General features: G+C 34.3%; 1 protein-coding gene across 4 annotated transcripts in view; it reads right to left on the reverse strand.

Moving 5' to 3' along the window:
* The window catches only part of Nha1 (Na[+]/H[+] hydrogen antiporter 1), a 572,935-nt gene that overhangs the window by 253,884 nt on the left and 292,235 nt on the right, over positions 1–26,816 (reverse strand). The gene's annotated exons all lie outside the window — the stretch shown is intronic.

Genomic DNA, 26,816 nt, shown 5'->3' on the forward strand with positions numbered 1-26,816 from the left:
TTACGGGGTCAAGGAACAAATGTTCGAATATTTTTATAATTTTTACATATTCTACACTAAAATACGCGTAGTTTGCTTTTTTAAACATTAAAATCGTCCAATCCGTTCAGGAGTTATGATGTTTTAAAGATTCCCATGAAATTTCCAGGGTACATTCTAGCCATACATTATATTTTCGTTTAGGAATTTTTTTCTCGAAAGTGCGTAGGAATTGGAGGGTATAACTATTCACGAAAAATGATTGTAATCGACCCCCGCAACTCAAAATATTTTTTCCAGAATGATTTGAATTTTTTAATTTAATTTTTTAATAACATTTTAGGGACGCCTCAATCAAGAAATTGATATTCTTGACTTTCGTCTTATTTTTACCTCCAGAAACTCCCATTAAAATTTTTCCCAGTGGTGGTCGAATACTCTGTATACATTTAGTATATCAGTACTTGCTCTATGTATATCTGTGTGTCTTATAATAGATGGTTTATATGCAGGGTGGGCCACCACATCTGATGGTATTACTTTCCTTATAGGTTGACGAGTAGAGGATATATATGTATGAATCATATACTTTTTATTCCATCAGTTGATGCATCTTGAAATTGTTTGCAAAAAAGTATTAACTCATTTGTGTTAAAAAATCATTAGTTTAGGAGATATTTTAATTTTAATGTTGTTAGGATATCATGACTCTTTTGTTAATGTTGTAATGATTTTATTTAGAAGAAAGGTTTATTGTAACGACCATTTACATCACATTTTCTGAATCAATAGATTAGTGTCCATGTTGTGTAATGTATCTGGTGTTATTTAATTGCACTCAGGGATGATACAACCTCTCATATTTGCAATGAATTAATTCAATAACACAAATATTATTAAATATATATGTATACATACATTTATTTATGTTATTCAAATATACAGATAAATTCAACAAATATGAAAACCACTCGATCCAACAAACTTGTTGTTACAACAAATTTTTTCGAACTAAGTACACATAATAAAATATGAAAATACTGGTAATATTTTGCACACGCGATTATTGCATTATCAAGGATACATATGGTGGTCATCTTTTTCATATTAATCGAGGAATTCGACTAAAATGGGGTTCAACCATATATCACAAGTCCGGAAATTCGATGAAAAACAATTTTAATTCATTTCTGAATTGTAGAGAAAGTTTATCATATTTAAATCTAGCCTGAACATTCGGATTTCTTTTTGATTTAATGCATATTTTATTTTAACAATTACACGATAGAATAATTAATATTTTTAATTGAAAATTTAATTTTATAATTCTGAAAAGCCCTAGAAAAAGTGATTCTCTCTCCGTTATAGGTTGCTCGGAAAATGCAGCGGGCGCGTGTGCTTTTATTTTATTATTTTACTATCGAACGAAGTATTTCGAACACATTGAAGTGGTCGTTGACTTCGAGTATGTCCGGTATTTACGATGTACAGTTTTCAAGTTTTCGGTGTTTGATCGACGGCGCTGTGCCATTTGCTGCCAGACGAATACACTGCACGAACACCCGGGGACTAATCCTCTTATGCGATACTGTTGCTGTTGTAACGATGACATGTTCTAAGCGTGCAACGATCGTATCGTGAACAATAGCGGAAACAAAAGTTCGCGTAGAGTGACTAGAGTTTATGCCCTACATCCCTTTTTAGAATTACATCGTGTATACGCGCGAAAGCTGTTTCCTGTTTTCTTTCCTTCTGTAGAACAATTATTCCATCAAGAAGAAAATTAAAATAAATATTTATCGTCGAATCTCCAAACTGTTTAGACCAGAAAGAGGGAAATATATTTCGTTGAACAATATTTATAAGTAAAATACAATACGGTTAACAAAAAGGTTCTATTTAACAATGATATTATACATATCATTTCCACTAGTTTAATTGTTTATTCATTTAAGTGTCGCTTAAATATAATGTTGTATCATACGTATATTATTTCCACTAGTAGAATTATTTTGGTTTATAATAATTATTCATTCATTTAAGGGCTGCTTAAATATAATGTATTGTATATACAGGATGTTCGGTCACCCCTGGAAAAATTTTAGTGAGAGATTCTAGGGGTCAAAATAAGACGAAAATCAAGAATACCAATTTGTTGATTGAGGCTTCGTTAACAAGTTATTAACGTTTAAAGTTCCGCCTGTAGAACGGCAATCTGCGAACAGCGCATGCGTGTGATAATGGTTCTCATTCAGCATGAGAAACTCTACTCACTAACGTGTCCACAGCCTTACAGTTTTGAGAGTGAGAACCACTATCATGCGTACACAGTTGCTCGCAGATTGCTGTTCTACAGGCGGAACTTTAAACGTAAATAACTTTTTAACGAAGCCTCCATGAACAAATTAGTATTCTTGATTTTCGTCTTATTTTGACCCCTAGAATCTCTCATTAAAATTTTTCCCCGGGGTGGACGAACACCCTGTATATCATTTCTACTAGTAGAATTATTTTGATCTATAATAATTATTCATTTATTTAAGGGTCGCTTAAATATAATATTGTATCGTACATATATCATTTCCACTAGTAAAATTACTTTGGTCTATAATAATTATTTATTTAATCAACCATTCTCGATTTTCATCCGAATTTGTGCAACTAATATAGTTTTCATCGTAGAGAATAGTTTTCTTTTAAATCCAGTATGAACGATTTATTTCTCTTTCATTATTCGGTTGATAATTAATATCTTTTGCAGACATTTTCCGGGCGAAATCTCCGAGTGAAATAGGCTTCGAATCTGTCATGAGTCAAGTTTCCTGCTTAACCACGCCCACACAATTACCACTTAGGTTGGCGCGGCGTCGTTATTCTTCATCCCCTGTCTGCCGCCTCCCCTCAACTATGAGAGCCCGTCAATATCATTAATATTTCACTGCAGATATTGCCTTACTTAATAACCCCGACTTAACGACCTCGCTTTTTCTTGTTGTAAATCAACACCATTAATATCGACACCAATATAACGGCGTGTCGTGTCACCTCGAATCGTTAAAACAACTAAATAAGCCCTATAATAAGCAAATAAAAAAGATAATCAGAGAAAAATATTTTAAAATAATAAAGAAAAAGTGTTGAGGAGGTCTATCCAGTTTATACGCGAAAAGTACCGAATTTATTTACGTTTCTTAACAAATGACCCTTTTTAAAATTTCGTTTAGAATTTCTAACATACAATATTATTTTGGCGCCATTTCACTTTACGACTTTTCTTATATTATATGTACAATTAAGTTTACAATATTCACTTCTATTCTTATTGTTTGCTTTCTGTTTCTGTTTGTCATCTGACCGGTTGAATGATTTATGTTTTTTGGACAAAATTTGGTACCAAATTCTGGTTAACTTCCGATGTAAATAGGAACTATATGTATAGCAAAGACGAAAGAAGAGAATCTTCAGTTTCCACTGTCTTAGACCAGTCTAAGAACGCGTATTAAAAATAGTTAAACTTTAGACGCGTTTAGTTTCGAAACTGTTAGTGTTTTATTAATTATTGAGGCATTATTTGAAGCGGCAAAACCTCCCCTTTAAAATGGTTTTTGGTTTTTGTCGATCCGACTTTCCGTTTCGGAGATATCGTTGTGTAAAGGAAAGTGTAATTTTTCAAATTTATCTAGTTTTGTCTTCATCTTACTACATGAAAGTTCATTGACCTCGTGACGTCAACAATGGAATGTAAACAAACGATTCGAACCCTTATATCTCCGGAACTAATAAAGCTATCGACTTGTTCGAACGCTCGTTTTAAAGGGCATTTCATCCTCTATCCTATGATTGTAACAACTATTATAATTTATGTCATCTTTTATGTTTATTTTGACATTTACTTTGACACTACATACCCAAAGAAGTTTCAGTAATTCCTATTGATTATACGACTGGTGTGCGATGAAATTGGATTGTAAATTGTCTATTTAATTGGAAATTAATTTAAATTTAAATACAGGATATTTGCGTAATTACTGGCCAGCATTTTTTCTCAAATAATTGTTTTCTCTAGAACTAACTACGGTATCGACTTGGAACAAAATTCGTTTTCAAGGGCGTTTTATCTTCTATCCAATGAAAATTAAGAAACTTTTTAACACAAAAGATGGATATCTTACGAATAAACATCAAAACACAAGTTTCTATACATATAATGCAAAAATTAGGAAGTACGTTTCCTCGTAAAAGAGAAAAAGGAAGACTGGTCATTTGACTGGTTATGGTAGGAGTGAGTATACATGAAGTGCTGGCTTAGTGTTAAGTGTTCTCGTTTGGAAAATATAAATAAGTCAGGAGTTTCACTGGTTAAAAAGCATTGATGTAACTAATATTTAAAAACACTATTTTGAGGAACGTTATACGAAAAGTTTGGAAGAATAAAGGTTAAGAACTATTACAATAGCTTACGACTTTCAGTATAAGTAGAAATGGTGGAGTAATGGACAGACAAGCAAATGTTATTGAATTATCGTGGAAACGAAGCATTATACGAAAAAATTAAAACTAACTCGACATAACAGATGTATCACAGAATTAGTAACATTTCGGTCATTGTTTAGGAAAACTAGATATCGAATGGATTGCATGGTTTATTATATTACATATTATTAACGAGGTACTGTTGAAACGAAGTACATGGTGCAATAATCGATGGCCATCAATCTATTTAATATTGGGAAACAGGACAATAATGTCTCCATAAATAATGTTATGGAACCCTTCATAATTACTGTTCAATAATTACCGTTTAATTGTCTGCGCTCATACTGCATTTTCAGCCGAACAATTTGAACTTGTATCGACTATTATTGATGCCATGCATGAATAAGTCGTATAATTATCCTGAAGAACAATGCAACTATTATAGTATATTACCATGTTATTATAAACGCGTTTCAAACTCATAGAATGTTTACAGTTGCCTTAAAGCAATACGCATAACGCTTTAATGGGTATTAATTTTGCAATGTGTTATGGACTGTGTATAATAAAGTTCTAAAAAATTTAAGTGGATAAAGTAGTTACAAGAAATGTCTGTTTAACATACGAACGCATTAATTTCATTTACCACATACATTTTTATATTATTCGCGTACATTATACATCATACATATAGTAAAATGGCGAACAAAAATTTGTAAACGCAATATCGAGATAAAATACATTTTTGTATCCTTAATAGATCACTATTTGAAAAATGTGTTCTGCAAAAAAGCACGCATGTAAATGGAATTAGAATTATTTTTACTGTTTTTGCAAATGTCAATGTAGTATATTGTAAAAGAAGTTTATTTTGCATGAGGGTAAAATTGAAACTCGTAGAACGATGGGTCAAGTCCATTTTTCTCAATGGAAGCAGGGGGATCACATTGAAAAATAACAACGTTAATGTTGACGTTCTAGTTGTAATCAAATAAAATTGACAACAACATTGCGGACAATCATTGATTCAGCCTCGTATATTATTTTTAAATTTTGTTCAATACGTTTTCCTCATATAAGGGTTAGGTCTGAGTTTCATTGAACTTAAACGAAGCTATAATTCAAGCAATAGGGAAAATGAATCACGTACACGTGATTGTACTGTCATTTAGTCAACTTATTATGTTTGTTACAATTTTATGTTGTACTTTTTCGAAGACATAAGGAACGATTGTCCAAGTCTGTTGAGAAGCAGAGGGATCACGTTGAAAAATAACAACGTTAATGTCGATGTTCATAGTTGTAATCAAATAAAATTGATAACAACATTGCGGACAATCATTGATTCAGCCTCGTATATTATTTTTAAATTTTGTTCAATACGTTTTCCTCATATAAGGGTTAGGTCTGAGTTTCATTGAACTTAAACGAAGCTATAATTCAAGCAATAGGGAAAAATGAGGATAGAGCAAGAAAAATTATCACAGTGGAACGTTCGTTAACGTTGTCCACTGTCACGTACACGTGATTTTACTGTCATCTAGTCAACTTGTTATGTTTGTTACGATTTTATGTTGTATTTTTTCGAAGTCATAAGGAACGATTGGCCAAGTCTGTTGAGAAGCAGGGGGATCACGTTGAAAAATAACAATGTTAATGTCGACGTTCTAGTTGTAATCAAATAAAATTGATAACAACATTGCAGACAATCATTGATTCAGCCTCGTATATTATTTCTAGAATTTCTCATAGAAGGTTGTCGATGCAACGAGGAACAAATTAACCGCGTTGTACAAGGGTTGACCGTATAATTATTTTTCTGTCGTCGTTGCTACACTGGCAGTAGATTATTCGAATCACACATATATTTGATATTGCTTCGTCTGAGTCGGCTTGTCGGTCGACATTAATTGGATGCATTTTGCAATAATCTAGTTTAGAATAGCCTAACCCTCCTGTTATTCGCAGGAGGCTGGCTGGAAACGTGCTTAAACAGCTCCGGCGTTGTCAGGATCGCTCGGTTTCGAAATCGAAATATAATTCTGCCAAATTGTGGAGCAGTTCTCCGCAACATCGTGTGTCCGCAATAAGCCGAGATACAATTCCGAAAGCCCCGGTTGATTTCACGTAATTGAATTGCATCGCTTCTACGGTCGACATGCATTAATTAACGCGACCCGATCGAATAAGTTAATTAGGGGTTGCCGGTTCTTTCCGTTTCCGCCGAATCGCGGGGAGTTTCTTCTCTTTCTTTTTCCCCTCCCCCTTCGTCTTACCAGGGAGGCATTTCCGCGAGTGCTTTCAGTGCGACCTGTAACCAGAGCAACCCTCGGTATTTCGCATAATTAATGAAATCGATCGTCGTTCGTGGAAGGCAAACTTCATTATATAACCTCCACTACTTAATTACGAACCGCTTCCATTCTCCGTCGATCGCGACGCTTTGCATCTCGTTTCACCTCTCTGCTCCCTGTCTTCGTCACCCTTTGCACTTATATGCAGGCTGCATTATCGTGTAAAATCGTTTATTTACCGATCTTCGGAGAGAAAAGGGACCCCGGGTCTCGCCAGCTTTCCCTGTTAATTACTCCCTCGACGCTCGTGTCCACGTGAAACGGCGATGCGATTGGGTCTATGATTTTTCCTCTCTATACTCTCTTGCTTGCACGTTCCGCGTATAGAAATTATCGACGATTATTCCTTTTTCTATTTATTCTCTTTATACTTTGCTAACACCATGCCGACGTTAGTGGTGATTTCGACGAGGTTATTAACGAGCACCTGGCATTTGTAATACAACATATTACGAAGAGAAGAGAAGAGAAAATCAACGGAGAAAAGTTGTGGGAAGAAGTGTAGCAGGCCCTGTCTTAAACGCTGGGAAATTTAATGGTTGGTTGAGAAGTGTATTTATAGGAATAGGTGGTCCATCGACTACTTGTGAGAGAGACGAGAGCGTAGCCCTCTACTGGCGAGTGCAGGAGGTGTTTCCACAGTATAAAATAATTATTACGCGTTAAAATTGGGACATTCTGTTAGTGCACGAGATACAAATCTACGCATTATATAATAAATGATCGATTATTTAATAACGAGCACCCTGTATTTGTAATACAACATATTATGAAGAGAAGAGAAGAGAAAATCAACGGAGAAAAGTTGTGGGAAGAAGTGTAGCAGGCCTTGCCTTAAACGCTGGGAAATTTAATGGTTGGTTGAGAAGTGTATTTATAGGAATAGGTGGTCCATCGACTACTTGTGAGAGAGACGAGAGCGTAGCCCTCTACTGGCGAGTGCAGGAGGTGTCTCCACAGTATAAAATAATTATTACGCGTTAAAATTGAAACATTATGTTAGTGCACGAGACACAAATCTACACGTTATATAATAAATAATTGATTAGTTGACTCTTTCATTTTATGAGAATACCAAAATACTTAAGACAAGTTTAAATAATTGTTTTCTCTGGAACTAACTGCGGTATCGATTTTAAACAAAATTCATTTTAAAGGACTTTACATCCTCTATCCGATGAATATATCAACTATTATTATTTATGCTGTCTTTTACGTTTATTGTGAAATCTAGTTATTAAATAATTTCCGGTTAGATTTTATTTAATTTCGTAAGTAACCTTATTCTGTTATTCAAATTTTAATTTTAATTCAATGTTTCAGTCACGTTTTATATATTCATGTTAAATTCAGACTTTACAAAATATTATCGACTAAACTGACCAACAAATCATAATACTAAAGGTTTAATAAAACAACGCATGACGGCTTGTTGTATGGAGGAAGTATGTAAGCGAGATAGCAGGAGGGAAGGAAAGGAAAGAAGAGTAATGGTTGTTGTGGCAAACTATAATTATAAATATATCTACAAGGGGATACAATAAATATAAACGTCACATACATGAAATAATGCTGTTTAGATTAAAGTTTGTCACAGTTAATGTTACTCACAAGATAGTTTTAAAAATAATTATTTATACTGGAGGAAAGATTTAATATTTTGTATATATTTTGTCTGTGTGTATTTCTATGTATATGGTATTCATCCTTAGGCTTGTCACATTGAGAATGAAACATTTTCAAAAATTTTTAGAACGAACGATATTAAAGAAAAACGATACAAAAATTCCAATAATACATAATATTTATTATTCAATCGCTGACATATTGATCTTATCACATGTACAATTGTAAAAGTAGGTTTTCTCAGGATTTTATTCGGAAAGTCTCAGTCTTATCAAAGCTTAGAAGTAAGTTGGAACGTGACTGGAAGAAGCAAACCCTATCCTCCAGATTGCATAGAATCCTAATTAAAGGAAACTAGACGGTTAATTCTACTACAGTTACGCTTTTCCTTAAACCAATTGGCCTTGGAGACCAAAATTGGGCAAATTTGTTCACAAAGAACGAATACTAATTTCAGCTTCGTTCGCGAACTACCGTTTACGTTTAATTCATAGCTTCAACCCTTTGAACTGCAACACAGTTATCAGTATTTTAAAAATAAATTTTATTACTTATGTCAAGGCATGTTCTAAATTGTATCGTAAAAAAATGATTCATTAATTACATTTATAACTTGCGCTTTGTAGAATTCATCGACAGAGTCTACGCTAGAGTATAATATTTCGTCTTCAATGAACACTTTGGCCAGGAGTATTCAGTAATCAAAAGGTTGAAACTAAAGAAAACTAGTTTATTAATAAATCTAAGAATTTTACTCGTTATTTGTGAATAAAATTTGCCCAACTTCATTGGAAACTGTACGAAACTGCGTGGATCAGTAGTTGGGACAAGAAGCTGAATTTTAGGGGAGCCTTAGCGATATTTGAACATCTCCGAACCATAAATTGAGAAGATCTTGAACGATATATATTCTTCAAAACAGCGTCGCAGTCTCGTTTCTATCATAAACTTCGTTGTATTCAGCGCCCTGAATACTCGGTGGTGTACCTACTGGCACATCCAGGCCAAACACCTGTGCCAAGGAAACATTTGCACAACAGAGGGTTCGTTCGCTCAGAACAGAATTTAACAACGCTGTGTAAAATAAAGAACTAGGAATGTATTTTGGTGACCCCTTTAAAGAGATTTATTTCATTTCCGCGAAACGTCCGAAAAAAATAAAGCAACTTGGCGAAGCTGAAACTTTTAATTAGACCACAGAAGGCAAGTTGACTCTGTTTCGTTTCAATACTCCCTCGTTAGGAAGACCAACAGACTCTGATGAGATAACCAATTACTGTTCGTAATATTCGTGCGTTTGAGCTTTTACAGACGATCGTGAACGTTACCATTTTTAATACGGTGGTACGTACGTGCGTGGATTTAAGCGTGCCCATCAGAATATTTAATTTGCAACGTTTGTAGGAGATTGATTTATATTTCAAACGGACTCGAGACCAGCTTTGCTTATTTATGAGAACTGCAATCCCCAAGATGCGAATATTGCAACTAGTTCAAATGTATTCTGTTCTGTTCATTTTACCCTTAGAAATAATGAAATTAATTATTGCTGTTTGAATTTATTTTAGATTTTACAATTATTATCCCCAATTTAAGTGACAGATCTTTCACAAAATTTGTTAGAATAATTGTTATTGTTTCTTCTTGAGGGGTCTTATAATATAATAAAATTAATTATTGCTACTTGAATCTATTTTATACTTCACAATAATTAACCCCAAATTAAGTGAAGGATCTTTCACAAAATTTGTTAGAATAACTGTTATTTTCTATTTTTGAGGGGTCTTATAATATAATGAAATTAATTATTGCTACTTGAATTTATTTTAGACTTCACAATAATTATCCCCAAATTAAGTGAAGGATCTTTCACAAAATTTGTTAGAATAACTGTTATTTTCTATTTTTGAGGGGTCTTATAATATAATGAAATTAATTATTCCTATTTGAATTTTATTTAAACTTCACAATTATTATCCCCAATTTAAGTGACAGATCTTTCACAAAATTTGATAGTATAACTGTTATTTTCTATTTTTGAGGGGTCTTATAATATAATGAAATTAATTATTGCTACTTGAATTTATTTTAGACTTCACAATAATTATCCCCAATTTAAGTGACGGATCTTTCACAAAATTTGTTTGAATAACTGTTATTTTTTCTTCTTGGGGGGTCTTATAATATAATAAAATTAATTATTGCTACTTGAATCTATTTTAGACTTCACAATAATTATCCCCAATTTAAGTGACTGATCTTTCACAAAATTTGTTAGAATAACTGCTATTTTCTATTTTTGACGGGTCTTATAATATAATGAAATTAATTATTCCTATTTGAATTTTATTTAAACTTCACAATTATTATCCCCAATTTAAGTGACGGATCTTTCACAAAATTTGTTAGAATAACTGTTATTTTTTCTTCTTGGGGGGTCTTATAATATAATAAAATTAATTATTGCTACTTGAATCTATTTTAGACTTCACAATAATTATCCCCAATTTAAGTGACTGATCTTTCACAAAATTTGTTAGAATAACTGCTATTTTCTATTTTTGACGGGTCTTATAATATAATGAAATTAATTATTCCTATTTGAATTTTATTTAAACTTCACAATTATTATCCCCAATTTAAGTGACGGATCTTTCACAAAATTTGTTAGAATAACTGTTATTTTTTCTTCTTGGAGGGTCTTGTAATATAATAAAATTAATTATTGCTACTTGAATCTATTTTAGACTTCACAATAATTATCCCCAAATTAAGTGATGGATCTTTCACAAAATTTGTTAGAATAACTGCTATTTTCTATTTTTGACGGGTCTTATAATATAATGAAATTAATTATTCCTATTTGAATTTTATTTAAACTTCACAATTATTATCCCCAATTTAAGTGACGGATCTTTCACAAAATTTGTTAGAATAACTGTTATTTTTTATTTTTGAGAAGTCTTATAATATAATGAAATTAATTATTGTTACTTGAATTTATTTTAGACTTCACAATTATTATCCCCAATTTAAGTGACTGATCTTTCACAAAATTTGTTAGTATAACTGTTATTTTCTATTTTTTAGGGGTCTTATAATATAATGAAATTAATTATTGCTACTTGAATTTATTTTAGACTTCACAATTATTATCCCCAAATTAAGTGATGGATCTTTCACAAAATTTGTTAGAATAACTGTTATTTTATATTCTTGGGGAGTCTTATAAATATGAGAGATCAGAAATTACGTTTTTAGAAACTAAGCGAAGGGTAATTTAGATCGTTTGCTTAACACACGATTACGGATTTTAGAAACAAACACATTAAAATTCTAGGAGGGTCTTATAAATATGCAAAGCAATGTAGAAGTTGAATTAGAAACTTCAGGAATATTCCAGGTGCAACTAAGAACTTGAGATCCACTAGAGATTCAACTGGGGATATCCAGAGATTGGATCGTAGTAACTTAGGTGAAGGTGCATGACATTTGGTAAACTAGGGGTTTTAAATTCATCATTGATTCAAATGGATGCTTAATTAGGGATCTGTGAAGGGTCCTAAGGGTAATTGAAATAGAGTTTTAACAAATTCTTTCTTTGAAAAATAAAATAAATATAGGAAAGTGGTATGCAATGAATGAAATAAAGCATATTCGATATAATGCGAAAAATATTTCTTAAATACAGTACAAGCAATTCTTGACTGTTTTTGGAATATGAATATCATATCCTCGTGTATCATTGTGTATATATCGTGTCACACAATAATCTCAAATGAACTATTTGGTTGGTGTGTAAGCTCCCATAAAACATATTATTTGTAAGGATACAAATTGGTAATTTGATTATAGTGAACTGTCAAAATAAATTAAGGTACCGTACAGTACCAAACAAGTAGTGTTTTTTCTAAAAACGATCGACAAAGTTTATAAAAAAATATTTACTACATACCACTGCTGAAAATTTAAGAGGCTGCGGACGTAAACGTTGTAAATGTCGACAAAACCCAAGAATCTCAGCGCGAAATATCGTTGAAATGTTTAAATTAAGTACGCCATTGAAAATAGTAGAAGATTGCAGGAAACGGAGTTAAGATACTATAAATCCAAACTTAAGCCGCGCATTAACAACATCAACACGAGCGTTTGCTAAAAAATATATAAATATACCAGTATCGTTCTAGAGAAAAATACTATCGAGCAAATGAAAACGAATTTAAACTGCAGCAATTAAATAAGAAGCCTCATGTATGGAGAAAAAGAAATAAAACATACAAACAGCCGTTTTGTATTATTACGTAAATTGTTAAATTTGGTAGAGGATCATTAATGTTATGGGAATGTTTTTCGTGGAATGGAATTGGCATTCTGATACAGATTGACAAACAAGCCTTGAACGAGTGCCCACTTATTTTTGTCCCTCGACAATCAAGCAACGTTCTCGTTAAATATACCTTATTTCAACGCAAACGTAAATATTAATTTAAATTATTCACTAAATAATCTATGTACCATAAAGATATATAATATATAAAATTTAAGTGCATAATAGTTGTAGTATTTTGGTTTAATTTAATTTATATTTATTTCAAGAAAATAACGTTATGATTTTCTGAAATCAATTTTTACTTTCTTTTGGTATTTCTCTTTTTTTAATTCAATTCAAAGTTAATAAACATTTAACATACAAAATTGGGACCAATTGTCAATATTGTAAAAAGATTGTTCAGCAGTTTGGAAGGTAATACTGTACATAACATGTAAAAATCAAATTAAAAAACACAAATTTTAGATAAATGGCACATGTTTAAGAAAATTCACCGAAAATTGCGATAAATTTTTCATTTTCAACAATAAATTGGTAAATTCAGTCGAAGCTATGGATAGTGTTAAAATCCACGTTCCTTTATTAACATTTTGGAATATAAAAATTTATAAAACATAGATTCCAGTTTTTTGATTGTTGCCCATTGCTGGACACATTGTGCATCGTGAAGAAATTCACAACGCGACAAAGTAAAAATTGTACGGTGTCCGAATATCTTACTCACTGTAACTCCACATACCCGTCGACCAATTGTTTCGGGAGTGTTCTCGAAGATAACAGCATTATCTAATGAATGGACTTTATTCAAATTACCAACGACTTAGCAGTGGCGTAAAATTATCCGAGTTTCCCCTATATTTCGTCGAAATCGGATATCTTGAAACTTCCAACACGAACGTTCGCAAGATTAACATACCCGGGCGTGATTTGCCAGGAACCTGGAGTGGTTGCTCCGGTGGAAGCGTGTTCGAGGGAATTCGTCAAACTCCAAAAACGGATCTTTGCTGCATAAAGGGGACGCATTTGAATACAGTCGTCCATTCCGCGTTCCTTGTTGTTGACGATGGATGCACGGACCGATGACCCCTCTCCACCTACCTCCGTGCTTTTAGCCACCGCATAAACGGAGGTAAACTTAGTTTGTAGTAGTTGCTCGTCGAGTTTGAGATAAGGGAAGGAAAAGGGTACTGGCCCGGTTGTAACTTGTAACGCAACGGTAACTGCGACGACTAAACGTCCTTCCTCCGCCATTTCCCGTCCGGTATTTTGCAAGCTTGCCCCGTGTGCTCGCGCGCTATTTTTGCCACGCAAATAGATGATTTATCCCCTCGGATCTAGACCGGATTCTGCATCCTCGCGGCAACGACGACGAGCTCTGTTTTTCCTTCGGATTTCTTTGGCGTTTGCTTTCGACGAGTCGAGCGTTTAACGCGGTGGTTTGTTTGGAAAGTAGACATCCGAACTCGCGAAAAGGAGAACCGTCGCGACAAACGCTTTGCGTGGATATTTGCATCGTTTTGTTTACGTTTCTCGCAGGAGAGCCCTTCTGTTTGGAATCCGGTTCAACCGGATCGGGCATTAAAATATCTAATGTTCGGAGGAACCTGCAAGAATCTGTACGAGAGACCTTTATTAAAACAAACAATAAATTGTTTAAGTTGTTCTAAATTGACGACAGAGTCTTGTGGAGTTACGAGGATCGTTAGTTCTTAGAAAATCCAAGACCTGGCGCTCGCAGCATCGAAAATGGTTTGTTTTTAGTAAGCATTATGGTTCACTAGACAGCTGTCAAAGGCTAGTTTCATTATTATTGTCGATTCAAGTAAGAAATCTTCTCTTGTATCAAGACAATGCACGGATGCACACCTGTGCAGTTTCGATGGCCAAAATCATGGAATTAAAGTTCGAATTATTACAACATCTACCGTAGTTTACAAATAATTCTTATTGTGTTGCGTACGTGAGACTATGTCTATCCACCTTGATAATAGAACGATACACAGTCCCACACTTGCAAATGTTTGTGTTAATAGTATATACAGGGTGTCCGGCCACTCCTGGGAAAAATTTTAATGGCAGATTCTAGAGGCCAAAACAAGACGAAAATCAAGAATATCAATTTCCTGATTGAGGCTTTGTTAAAAAGTTATTATTAATTAAATTAAAAAATTTCAAATCATTTAAAAAAAATTATTTTCGGTTGCAGGGGTCAATTATAATCATGTTTGGTGAATAGACATACCCCCGAAATCCTGCACACTTTCGAGAAAAAAATTCCTGAACGAAACTATAATCTATGGCTAGAAATGTACCCTGAGAAATTTTATGCGAATCTTTAAAACGTCGTAACTTTTGAACGGATTGGAGGATTTTAATGTTCAAAAATGCAAACAACGCGTATTTTGGTGGAGAATATGTAGAAATTCTAAAAATACTCGAAAAGTTGTTCCTTGACCCCGTAAATTGAGAAAAATCCCATAAAAGTGGTCCAATCTTCAAACGCCCATAACTCCTATAATAGTGAATATATTTCAGTGAAACTTTTTTCTGAAGTAGTGCTCATGGGTACCTGCAAGAAAGTATTAGACAACTTTTCTGTAGGGTGTCAAACAAAATTATTAGAAATGAAAAACGAATTTTTAAGAAATATCGACAGGGGGTAGGTGCCTAAATGTTTCGGCGAGATTGAAAAGTTTCAAATCATTCTGGAAAAATTATTTTCAGTTGCAGGGGTCAATTACAATCATTTCTTATCAATACACATACCCCACATAATTGAAATTCTAACCATTTTTGAGAAAAAAATTCCTTACCAAAAATATAATTCCAGAGCAGAAATATCACTCCAAAATTTCATGCGAATCTTTAAAATGTCATAACTTTTGAACGGATCGGAGGATTTTAATGTCTCAAACGGCAAACGACGCGTATTTTAGTGGAGAATATGTAGAATTTCCAAAAATATTCGAAAAGTTGATCCTTGATCCCGCAAAATGAGAAAAACCCCATAAAAATGGTCCAATTTTCAAACAGCCATAACTCTTACAATAGTGAATATACTTCAATGAAATTTTGGGGAGAACTAGAGTTCATGGATACCTGCAAAAAAGTATTGGACAACTTTTCTGTAAGGTGTCAAACAAATTTATTAAAAATCAAAAACGAATTTTTAAGAAAAATCGTCGGGGGGTAGTTGCTGAAATTTTTCGGCGACAAAAAAAATTTCAATTCGTTCTGGAAAAATTATTTTCGTTTGCGGAGGTTAATTACAACTATTTTTTGTCAATAGACATACCTCTGAAATCCTACCCACTTTCGAAAAAAAAATCGCGTAGGTGCGAAATTTTTCAGCGAAAAAGAAAAATTTCAAATCGTTCTAAAAAAATTATTTTCATTTGCATATACCCCCAAAATCCTAAGTACTTCCGCGAAAAAAATTCTTTACCGAAAATATACTGTGTGACCAGATAATGACATTTTAACGAAGCCTCAATCAGCAAATTAGTATTCTCGATTTTCGTCTTATTTTGGCCTCTAAAATCCCCCATTAAATTTCTTCACAAGCGTGGCTGAACGCTCTGTATAGCACTATGTATCATTTTCGACAATTTTCTCCGCAATGTTGTGCGATTAAAATTTTTCAATCGTATTCGAACGTTCGATCCAGCATTTTCTGCGAAGGAAAATCGTTCTCTCTGAGTTTCAGCAACACCGAAAATCTTTCTCCCAGCGAACACTCTCGCCGTGCACTCTCCCTGAAAACGTAACACGATCATCTCTGTTCCCACTTTTCGCCCACCCGCGTGCAGCTTTGTCCTTGCGTTTGGGGGGCAACTCGAAAACGTCCAAGTCCATTTGTCCTTTCATCAGAGTTTATACCTCGACGACGTAACGGCAGAGATAGAGAGTAAAAGCGTGAAGGGCCGTAGGGTCGTTCTTTGATCTGTACAGTAGACTCTAATTAATTCTGAAAGGTCACGGTTCTGCGGATAGTGTTCCGTGCCGGTAGCCTGCAATTAACGCGCGAAACCACTGAAATAGTCGCGCGGCGAACGAAAAAAAAAGTGCCGAAAATTCCAGCCACTTCTGACGGATCCAAGTTTTTTAATCAACTTTCTATCAGAGGCAATTTCATCGCGCTCGCGGAGACACGTGAAAACTTCGACCGCGGTATCGACCAGAAAATGGACCCCGGATTCGCTTATTCTACGCATTTATTAAACATTCACGTTCCGTCCAATCCTAGTTTTGATAGCTTCCCGAGCTCCCAGCGACATGGCACGTTCGACGTTCAACAGAATCGCAGCTTTTGTGGTTAATTCCGCGGTATGATTGAATTCGTGTTAGATCGAGTTGATTAACTTCATAGACACTGGCTTCCCATGCTCGATTTGCGTTTATTTCAATCGCCGTTGAATGGCTTTGTGACGATTCGAATCGAAATTCAAGCTTTCTTAACCTTTGTTATTTCGTACAGTGTCGGACAAAATGATAGGACGTTGGATATTTTTAAATGCTTCTGACAGAATGGATCAGTTAAGTAATTGCAAGGCAATAATTGCATGTTTCTGTAGAAAAATGCTGCAATACACACTGCAAAAACAATTAAAATATTTTCAATTTTAAAAATATGATAGTTTTCGAGTGGCCAGTCCACTCTTTCGATCTTAATATAATTGACAATATAATCTTGTTATTATCTTAGATCTTAAATCGATTTGGATCACGGGCTTCCCATGCTCGGTTTGCGAGTTGTTCAAATATTTCATATTTTGCTATTAAAATAAATTGATTTCGTTTACATCATATATCGCGTACAGTGTCATTAATTTTATCCTGGTCGACCAAGATTAATTGAAATAATTTTTGTATAATATGTAAATGTTACTTTAACATTCGTTCCTATCCATCGAGCGCGATCAGAAAATTATTAAATATTGTTTCTGGTCTCGATTCAATATTGTCCTTCGATTTTGTAAAAGTAATCGTACGGTAATAGAAGCGAAATTCGAAGACAGTTAACGAACAACGGATTAGTCGTTTAGCCGTTGAAACGTGCGAATCTGTCGGCCTTGTATTTTCGTACATATGTATATTCATGTTTCCCGTGCATGACGTTTGCATATCTAACTTGAATGAAGCGATCTACTTGTTAAGGATTCTAAAGGAACCTTAACATCGCGAGGTTTATGATACGGAGGTGACTTCTCCGCTATTTTTGAAGATTAGGACTTCGAGGTATTTTTACTTGGAAATTACGTTACGGTTATTAAGGAACCTCCAAACTTCACACGGAACTGGAATCCTTGGAGCACTTCCTTACCTTAGCATTATATGTATAGAAAGTTGCGTTTTGATGTTTACTCGTAAGATATCCTTCTCTTTTATGTTAAAAAATTTTTTAATTTTCATCGAATAGAAGATAAAACACCCTTGAAAATGAATTTTGTTCCAAGTCGATACAGTAGTTAGTTCTAGAGAAAAGAACTATTTAAGAAAAAGTGCTGGCTAGTAATTACGCAAACATCCTGTATTTAAATTCATTTTCAATTAAATAAACAATTTATAATAAAGTTTTATCCCACATCAATCGTATGATCAATAGGAATTTCTTAAATTTCTTTAAACATATAAAGTCAAAGTAAATGTCAAAATAAACATGAAAGACAGCATAAATTATAGTTGGTGATACGGTCATCAGATAGAGGATGAAATGCCCTTTAAAATGAGCGTTTGTACGAGTCGATAGCGTAATTAGTTCCGAAGATATAAGGATTTTAGTTTCAAGTCGATGCGGTGGCTAGTTACGGAGATATAAGGGTTCGAAGTTTGTTTACGTTTCACTGTTGCGCTCGCGAGTTCATTGATCAATGCGTAGTAAATTCTTGGAAATACTACGCCGAGACTAGGTCACGACAGTCACGTACACGGGGTAGGTCAGCACCACGCACGTGCGACAAGGAGATCCGACTCCGATAGACGGAGACAGAGATAGTCGAATTAAAAAAATTACCATTTACATAAATTGCGATATCTTCGAAACGGAAAGTCGGATCGACAAAAACCAAAAGCCATTTTAAAGGGGAGGTTTTGCCGCTTCTAACAATGCCTCAATAATTAATAAAACACTAATAGTTTCGGAACTGCACGCGTCTAAACTTTTAGTATTTTTAATACGCATTAATAGCGAGAGACAGCGGAATTTAATGAATTACCTTTTACATAAATTACGATATCTCGAAAACAGAAAGTCGGATCGACAAAAACCAAAAGCTATTTTAAAGGGGAGGCTTTGCCGCTTCTAACAATGCCTCAATAATTAATAAAACACTAATAGTTTCGGAACTGCACGCGCCTAAAGTTTAACTATTTTTAATACGCGTCGTTAGTCTGTTCTAAGACAGTGGAAACTGATACATCGGAAGTTAACCAAAATTTGGTACCAAATTTTGTCCAGTTCAAATATAAATCGACCGGTCATCAGACCGGTCGTGGTAGGCAAGACAGATTACATATTTTTCTCGGAAAAAAAACAATAAGAATAGAAGTGAATATTGTACAATTCATTGTATGTATATTATAAGAAAAGTCGTGAAGTTAAATAGTACTAAAATAATATAGTGTGTTAGAAATTCTAAACGAAATTTTGAAACTGGTCATTTGACCGGTCGCGATAGGTTTAGTGTTAAAGTATTATTAAAACTAGTAGAAGTCCATTGCGCGTAAAATCCTCTTTCTCCACCTTAAGAACATTATTTTTCGGTGACCAAAAGATATTATGTCGGGGAAAAATAAATCTATTATTTTCACGTTTATTTTAAGACTTTATTTAACATGGTTTGGATTGTCCGAATTGGGTGAAATATGTACCGTTTTGTTTTATAATTTGTTGCCATTCGATTTCGTTCTGTTTGGCCAAGGCTTCGCAGATGGAAATTCGATCCATCAATTCGTGCGGCACCCAAACATCGAGCTTCTTTTTGAATCCAGCTTTATGCAAATTGTTAAGGATTCTAAAGATACCTTAACATCGCCCGATTGTCCATGCAGAGAAATTGTTTATTGATATCGTGGATCCTGTTCGACGCTTTTAACGATTCGCCATTCGAGAACAATATCCGCAGGATCGCCGTGTTATGTTACGAGGAATCACCTGGCTAGCATAGCGAGGATTGGCGCGGAATTAAATAAAATAAATCAACATGTAGGAAGATACGTTACGTAATCTGGATTGCAGGTAAACAGCGGCAGTAAATATCGGTCGATGTGCGAATTTCAGCCATTTCGAACGCGTACGCAAACCATCGGAATATTTCCATTCCCCGTTGGCGAAAACTGTTGTCTTTTACCTCCTCTCTTTCAGTATCATGACTTTCAGGGTCTTCACGAGTCGAAAATCTCTCTTTTCTTATTAATATTACTTTTTTATTAAAATTACCGTTTAGTATAAACGATCATCGAACAGAACAATCGAACAGGAATATAGAGTAAGATTAATGATTCTTAAAATGAGCCCCAGACGTGATTCGTAAATTGAACGATGTTCATTTTACGAATCATTACTATATTTTGTGTAAACGGTCATCGAACAGTTTGTTCAAGATTAGAACGAATATTAAGAACATTCGATAGCTATACAAAGATTAACTGTAGTTATATTTTACCGAACAATTGCAAGCGAGCTTTAAGAAATGCTTTCTTTTTCCCTTTTTTCCATCGAGCGTACATAGAGCATTCGTGGAGCATTTGGACACGTTCCATTTCTGAATTTGCAAGCAATCGACGAATGCTCGTGTTAAATTTATCTGCAGCAGGGAAAAAGCGAGCATTCGTATGCTTGCTCTGAACGTTAAAAGTTAAATGCAAAGAATCATTAAAGAAACGTTGTTCGTTACTTAAGAATAACAGTATTCCATGCAATTTGCGTTCTGTTAAATTATCGATAGTAATACACAAGCACGGGGATTCCCCGCGACCGACTGGCCAGCTTCACTTGGGGGTTCTCCTACGGTCGACCAGTACTCCAACGTAAAGCGCCACCCTGCGGCCATAAACGTGCCACAAGTTCTTTATATTCCGACCGAAGCAATAGCGTTAAAAAATCAATTTAAGAACTTGACGATAAGAGATTTGAATTTTGTATCCAGAGTATACTTTCGACTATCTCAAGTTTATCTTTGGAGATATTTTGATTCCAACATCGTTTCAACGTATGCAGTGTCATTTAACACCATTGAACATTACTGAAATGGTGTTCAATGAACCTGTAAAAGCTTATAAGTACCAAGTATACTGGAAATCTTTTAATAGCAAATCCTTTTCGACGTCCGCTACTCGATTCGGAGAAATGGTGGAAATTTTGATGGGTTTCAATTTCCACTAGCGTCCCATAAAACTAACGCCACTACGATAAAATGGGATGAAGGGTGGAGGGTGTAACACGTCACGATAAATGCGACATGGCAGTAACGACCATTGCCTTTCGCGACTGTTTCATGAAAAAAAACACGCGTGTACGTAGCCATCACTAAATCATGTTACGACCGATAAAAGAGTACTCTTTCTTCTAAAGTAATTTATTTTTCGGTGGTTGCATAAGGGAACCCGGGCCGACGTATGCGAATACATGTTATTTTTTCTCGTTTATTATACAAGGCGTGGCCCAATTGATGGTGCAGCCTGAAAAACAGCGAATCTACGGGGAGGAAAAATTTGTCGAGAACGCAGAGTGATATTTTTTTCGTACGAAACATCATTTCCAAATAAATCGTTGCCGAAGATTTGTGGAGTACGCGAGCACGTTCAAATAATCTCACTGACGACTACGTCAAACAGATATCACTACAGTATCTGCGTTGCTGTTCAGATTAATCCTTTGCGGTTCTATGTCGATCAGAAATCGATATTGTATTTCGTTCCGGCTGGTCTGTGTGTCAATTTCAAATAAACATAGAATTCTTTTTATTACTGCTCTATCTATCTCTTCGTAATATCGTGATTCGATGCAAAACATAATTATTCCGTCAATATTTGCGATGTTGTAAAATTAAAATGGATTAAGGTGGTTTGTGTTTATGTTATGTTGTTGATTCAGGCGAGGAGCAAATATGTGCAGCAATCCCTCAATAATGGTTCCTTGGGTCCGCGATGCGAACTTTATCGAGGGAGGTATTAGGGAATTCAAAATTACTAGGGTTAATCGCATTGTTTATTCTGCAGAATATTACAAGTCCATGTGAAATTTCTTTTGCACATTGTGTGATTCTCGGTATGGTAATACAACTTTAAAATAATGAAGGCTGATTTGTTAATAACGTTACATCATCAACAGTCTATTCTTTTACGTTGTGTTTGATATTAGACCCTTGTGTATTTCTTCTTCCTTACTTCTGAACTTTGTCTTTCATGTTTTCGAGGAAGCTAAAAATAATGAGCTTTAAAAATTTGAAGGCTGATTCGTTAATAATGTTCCACCACCATCAATCTATTCTTTTATGTTGTGTTCAACATTAGGTCCTTGTGTATTTCTTCTTCCTAATTTATGAACTTTGTCCTTCATGTTTTCGAGGAAGCTAAAAATAATGAGCTTTAAAAATTTGAAGGCTGATTCGTTGATAATGTTCCACCAACATCAATCTATTCTTTTACGTTGTGTTCAACATTAGGTCCTTGTGTATTTCTTCTTCCTCATTTATGAACTTCGTGTTTCATGTTTTCGAGAAAGTTTAGAATAATGAACTTTAAAAATTTCAAGGCTGATTTGTCAATAACGTTATACCATCATTAATCCATTCTTCTACGTTTTCGTTTAATATTAGGTCCTTGTGTTTTTTTTTCTTCCTCGTTTCTGAACTTTGCCTTTTATGTTTTCGAGGAACCTTAAAATAATGAAGTTTACAATTTTGAAGAGTGATTTGTTGATAACGTTACACCATCATCAGTCTATTCTTTTACGTTGTGTTTGATATTAGGCCCTTGTGTATTTCTTCTTCCTTACTTCTGAACTTTGTCTTTCATGTTTTCGAGGAAGCTAAAAATAATGAGCTTTAAAAATTTGAAGGCTGATTCGTTAATAATGTTCCACCACCATCAATCTATTCTTTTATGTCGTGTTCAACATTAGGTCCTTGTGTATTTCTTCTTCCTAATTTATGAACTTTGTCCTTCATGTTTTCGAGGAAGCTAAAAATAATGAGCTTTAAAAATTTGAAGGCTGATTCGTTAATAATGTTCCACCAACATCAATCTATTTTTTTACGTTGTGTTCAACATTAGGTCCTTGTGTATTTCTTCTTCCTCATTTATGAACTTCGTGTTTCATGTTTTCGAGAAAGTTTAGAATAATGAACTTTAAAAATTTCAAGGCTGATTTGTCAATAACGTTATACCACCATTAATCCATTCTTCTACGTTTTCGTTTAATATTAGGTCCTTGTGTTTTTTTTTCTTCCTCGTTTCTGAACTTTGCCTTTTATGTTTTCGAGGAACCTTAAAATAATGAAGTTTACAATTTTGAAGAGTGATTTGTTGATAACGTAACACCATCATCAGTCTATTCTTTTACGTTGTGTTTGATATTAGGCCCTTGTGTATTTCTTCTTCCTTACTTCTGAACTTTGTCTTTCATGTTTTCGAGGAAGCTAAAAATAATGAGCTTTAAAAATTTGAAGGCTGATTCGTTAATAATGTTCCACCACCATCAATCTATTCTTTTATGTCGTGTTCAACATTAGGTCCTTGTGTATTTCTTCTTCCTAATTTATGAACTTTGTCCTTCATGTTTTCGAGGAAGCTAAAAATAATGAGCTTTAAAAATTTGAAGGCTGATTCGTTAATAATGTTCCACCACCATCAATCTATTCTTTTATGTTGTATTCAACATTAGGTCCTTGTGTATTTCTTCTTCCTAATTTATGAACTTTGTCCTTCATGTTTTCGAGGAAGCTAAAAATAATGAGCTTTAAAAATTTGAAGGCTGATTCGTTGATAATGTTCCACCACCATCAATCTATTCTTTTATGTTGTGTTCAACATTAGGTCCTTGTGTATTTCTTCTTCCTCATTTATGAACTTCGTGTTTCATGTTTTCCAGGAAGTTTAGAATAATGAACTTAAAAAATTTGAAGGCTGATTTGTCAATAACATTACACCATCATCAGTCCATTCTTTTACGTTTTCGTTTGCTATTAGGTCCATGTGTTTTTTTTTCTTCCTCGTTTCTGAACTTTGCCTTTTATGTTTTCGAGGAACCTTAAAATAATGAAGTTTACGATTTTGAAGAGTGATTTGTTAATAACGTTACACCATCATCAATCTATTCTTTTACGTTGTGTTTGACATTAGGTCCTAGTGTATTTCTTCTTCCACATTTATGAACTTCGCGTTTCATGTTTTCGGGGAAGTTTAGAATAATGAACTTTAAAAATTTGTAGGCTGATGTGTTAATAACGTTACACCATCATCAATCTATTCTTTTTCGTTGTGTTCGATATTAGCTCCTTGTGTATTTCTTCTTCCTTACTTCTGAACTTCATGTTTCATGTTTTCGAGAAAGTTTAGAATAATGAACTTTAAAATTTTGAAGGCTGATTTGTCAATAACGTTACACCATCATCAGCCCATTCTCTTATGCTGTATTCAACATTAAGTCCTTGTGTATTTTTTCTTCCCCATTTCTGAACTTCGTGTTTCATGTTTTCGAGGAAGTTTAGTGTAATGAACTTCACAATTTTGGGGAGTGATTTCTTAATAACATTACACCATCATCAGTCCATTCTTTTACGTTTTCGTTTGATATTAGGTCTTTGTATATTTCTTCTACCTCATTTATGAACTTCGTGTTTCATGTTTTTGGGGAAGTTTAGAATAATGAACTTCACAATTTTGAAGGCTGATTCCTTAATAACATTGCACTATTATGAATCTATTCTTGTACGTTGTGTTCGATATTAGGTCCTTGTGTATTTCTTCTTCTTTATTACTGAACATTGTCTTTCATGTTTTCGAGGAGGCTTAAAATAATGAACTTTAAAATTATAAAGGTTGATTTGTTAATAACGTTGCACCAACATCAGTCCATTCTTTTACGTTTTCGTTTGATATTAGATCCTTGTGTATTTCTTCTTCCTCATTTATGAACTTCGTGTTCCATCTTTTCGAGGAAGTTTGTTCATTTTCCAAAGTTTTCTACTCCTACGTATGAGCATTTAATCATCAGCTTTGGAACGTTCACCCCGTCGATGCAGTTCCAGGAAAAAGTAGCGGACATTAACAAGGAACTACTGTAATAGTTTCACATTCGTGGGAAAAACATAAAGATTGTGTCAACCCTAATAAAGGAAGAGAAACGACCAAAGAAACAGTTACCAGCCGTTTTCTCGGAAACTAATGGGAAATATTGACTTCATTTTTTAAAAATTTTATCTCTAATCTCTTTTCTCTGCAAGAAGGAAGAATGTGTCACCTAGATTCTTTTAAACGGAAGATCTTCAAAAGACAATTCTTATTAAACTGAATAGTACTTAATCAATCTTTAAATTTTATTTTGCATAATTACAGAGTATCTTTTAAACTTCTGCACCAAAGAGAGCACTTGGCCAAAACTTCGTACCATAGTATACGTTTTCCTGTCCGGGATCGAGTTGTTTATTGGACCAACTGACCCAATCGTTCCTCTAATTGCATCGTCGAATACGAAAAGCGAAAACAAATCTACGGCGTTCAATCAACAGAATTTAATCATCCGCGATATTTTTTTCGGTTTTTTTTCTTTTTTTTACCGTGTCACGTTTCCACAACGGCCAGGTGAAAACCAAAATATCCGTTTCGTTATTTCGTGCAGACAGCAAGATGCTTCTAAAATTCGCCACGCATCGAAACGCGAGAATCAATTTTGAGTTTCGAGCATCGACGCTGACACCGACGTAAATGTAACCGGTGTATAAAACTAGAAATCGTATTCCGATATCGGTCGCGGTCGCGGCGCAGAATACGTGCCCAGTCACGTGGTCGAAGGATTTACGAGTAAACTACGGAAAATATTAACACGTTCGGTATTATGGCGACCACCGGTGACCGGCGTCTGACTTTTCGCTCGAGTTATGGAGGTCAACGGTAAGCGACAGGGTTGCTTTTTACTCTGTCGAGTCATGCGCAACCGGTTTATTGGAAATAAAACGCCGCGAGAAAATAGCTTTAGTCCGTAACGCGGTACGCGGTTCGCAGAAATAATAAAAAGAACGAAAAGGGGAAGTTATTAAAGGAGATTCCAACGTTCTTCGACGTTAATTTGTCTGAAATCACTCGGAACGACGACGATCGATTGAAGAAAACGCGAAGTAAACAATTTCAATAGCTTACCAATTGAAACGCCAGCGTACACAGTGCGTTAATTAACATCAGTCGATGCCAGTGGTAACGAGGAGATGTAAAAACGATAATAAAATTCGCAATTCTTAATTACAAAGAGAGTAGAATAGATTTTAATAAAGTGTTCGAATGCAACGTTTGGTAATATCGTGTTTGTATATGAATATATGAGACAGTAATCGTTTGTGTCTGTTTGTATGTGACTATATTCATTATAAGTGCTGACAATAGTGTTTATATGTGACAGTATGTATATCACAAGTAACAATAATCATATTTATGGGTGTTTGTCTCTGTTTGCATGTGATTATGCAGGGTGTTCGGCCATCCTTGGTAAAAATTAAAAAAAAAAATAAGACGAAAATGAAGTATACTAATTTGTTGATTGTGGCTTCATTGAAAAGTTATAGAAACATTTCCGGCCGGTATATTTTCAGAAAAGAATTTTTTTCTCGAAAGTACGTAGGATCTCAGGATTATGTCCAATAACCAAAAATGATTCTAATTGATGCTTGTAACTGAAAATAATTTTTTTAGAACAATTTCAAATTTTTTTTTTTCGTTGAGACATTTAAACACCTGTCGATTTTTCTTAAAAGTTCGTTTTTGATTTTTAGTAATTTTGGCTAACGTCCTATAAAAAAGTTGTTTAATACTTTTCTGTAGGTATCCATGAGGTCTAC

Source organism: Colletes latitarsis, chromosome 6, assembly GCF_051014445.1.
Source record: "Colletes latitarsis isolate SP2378_abdomen chromosome 6, iyColLati1, whole genome shotgun sequence".
NCBI lineage: Eukaryota > Metazoa > Arthropoda > Insecta > Hymenoptera > Colletidae > Colletes > Colletes latitarsis.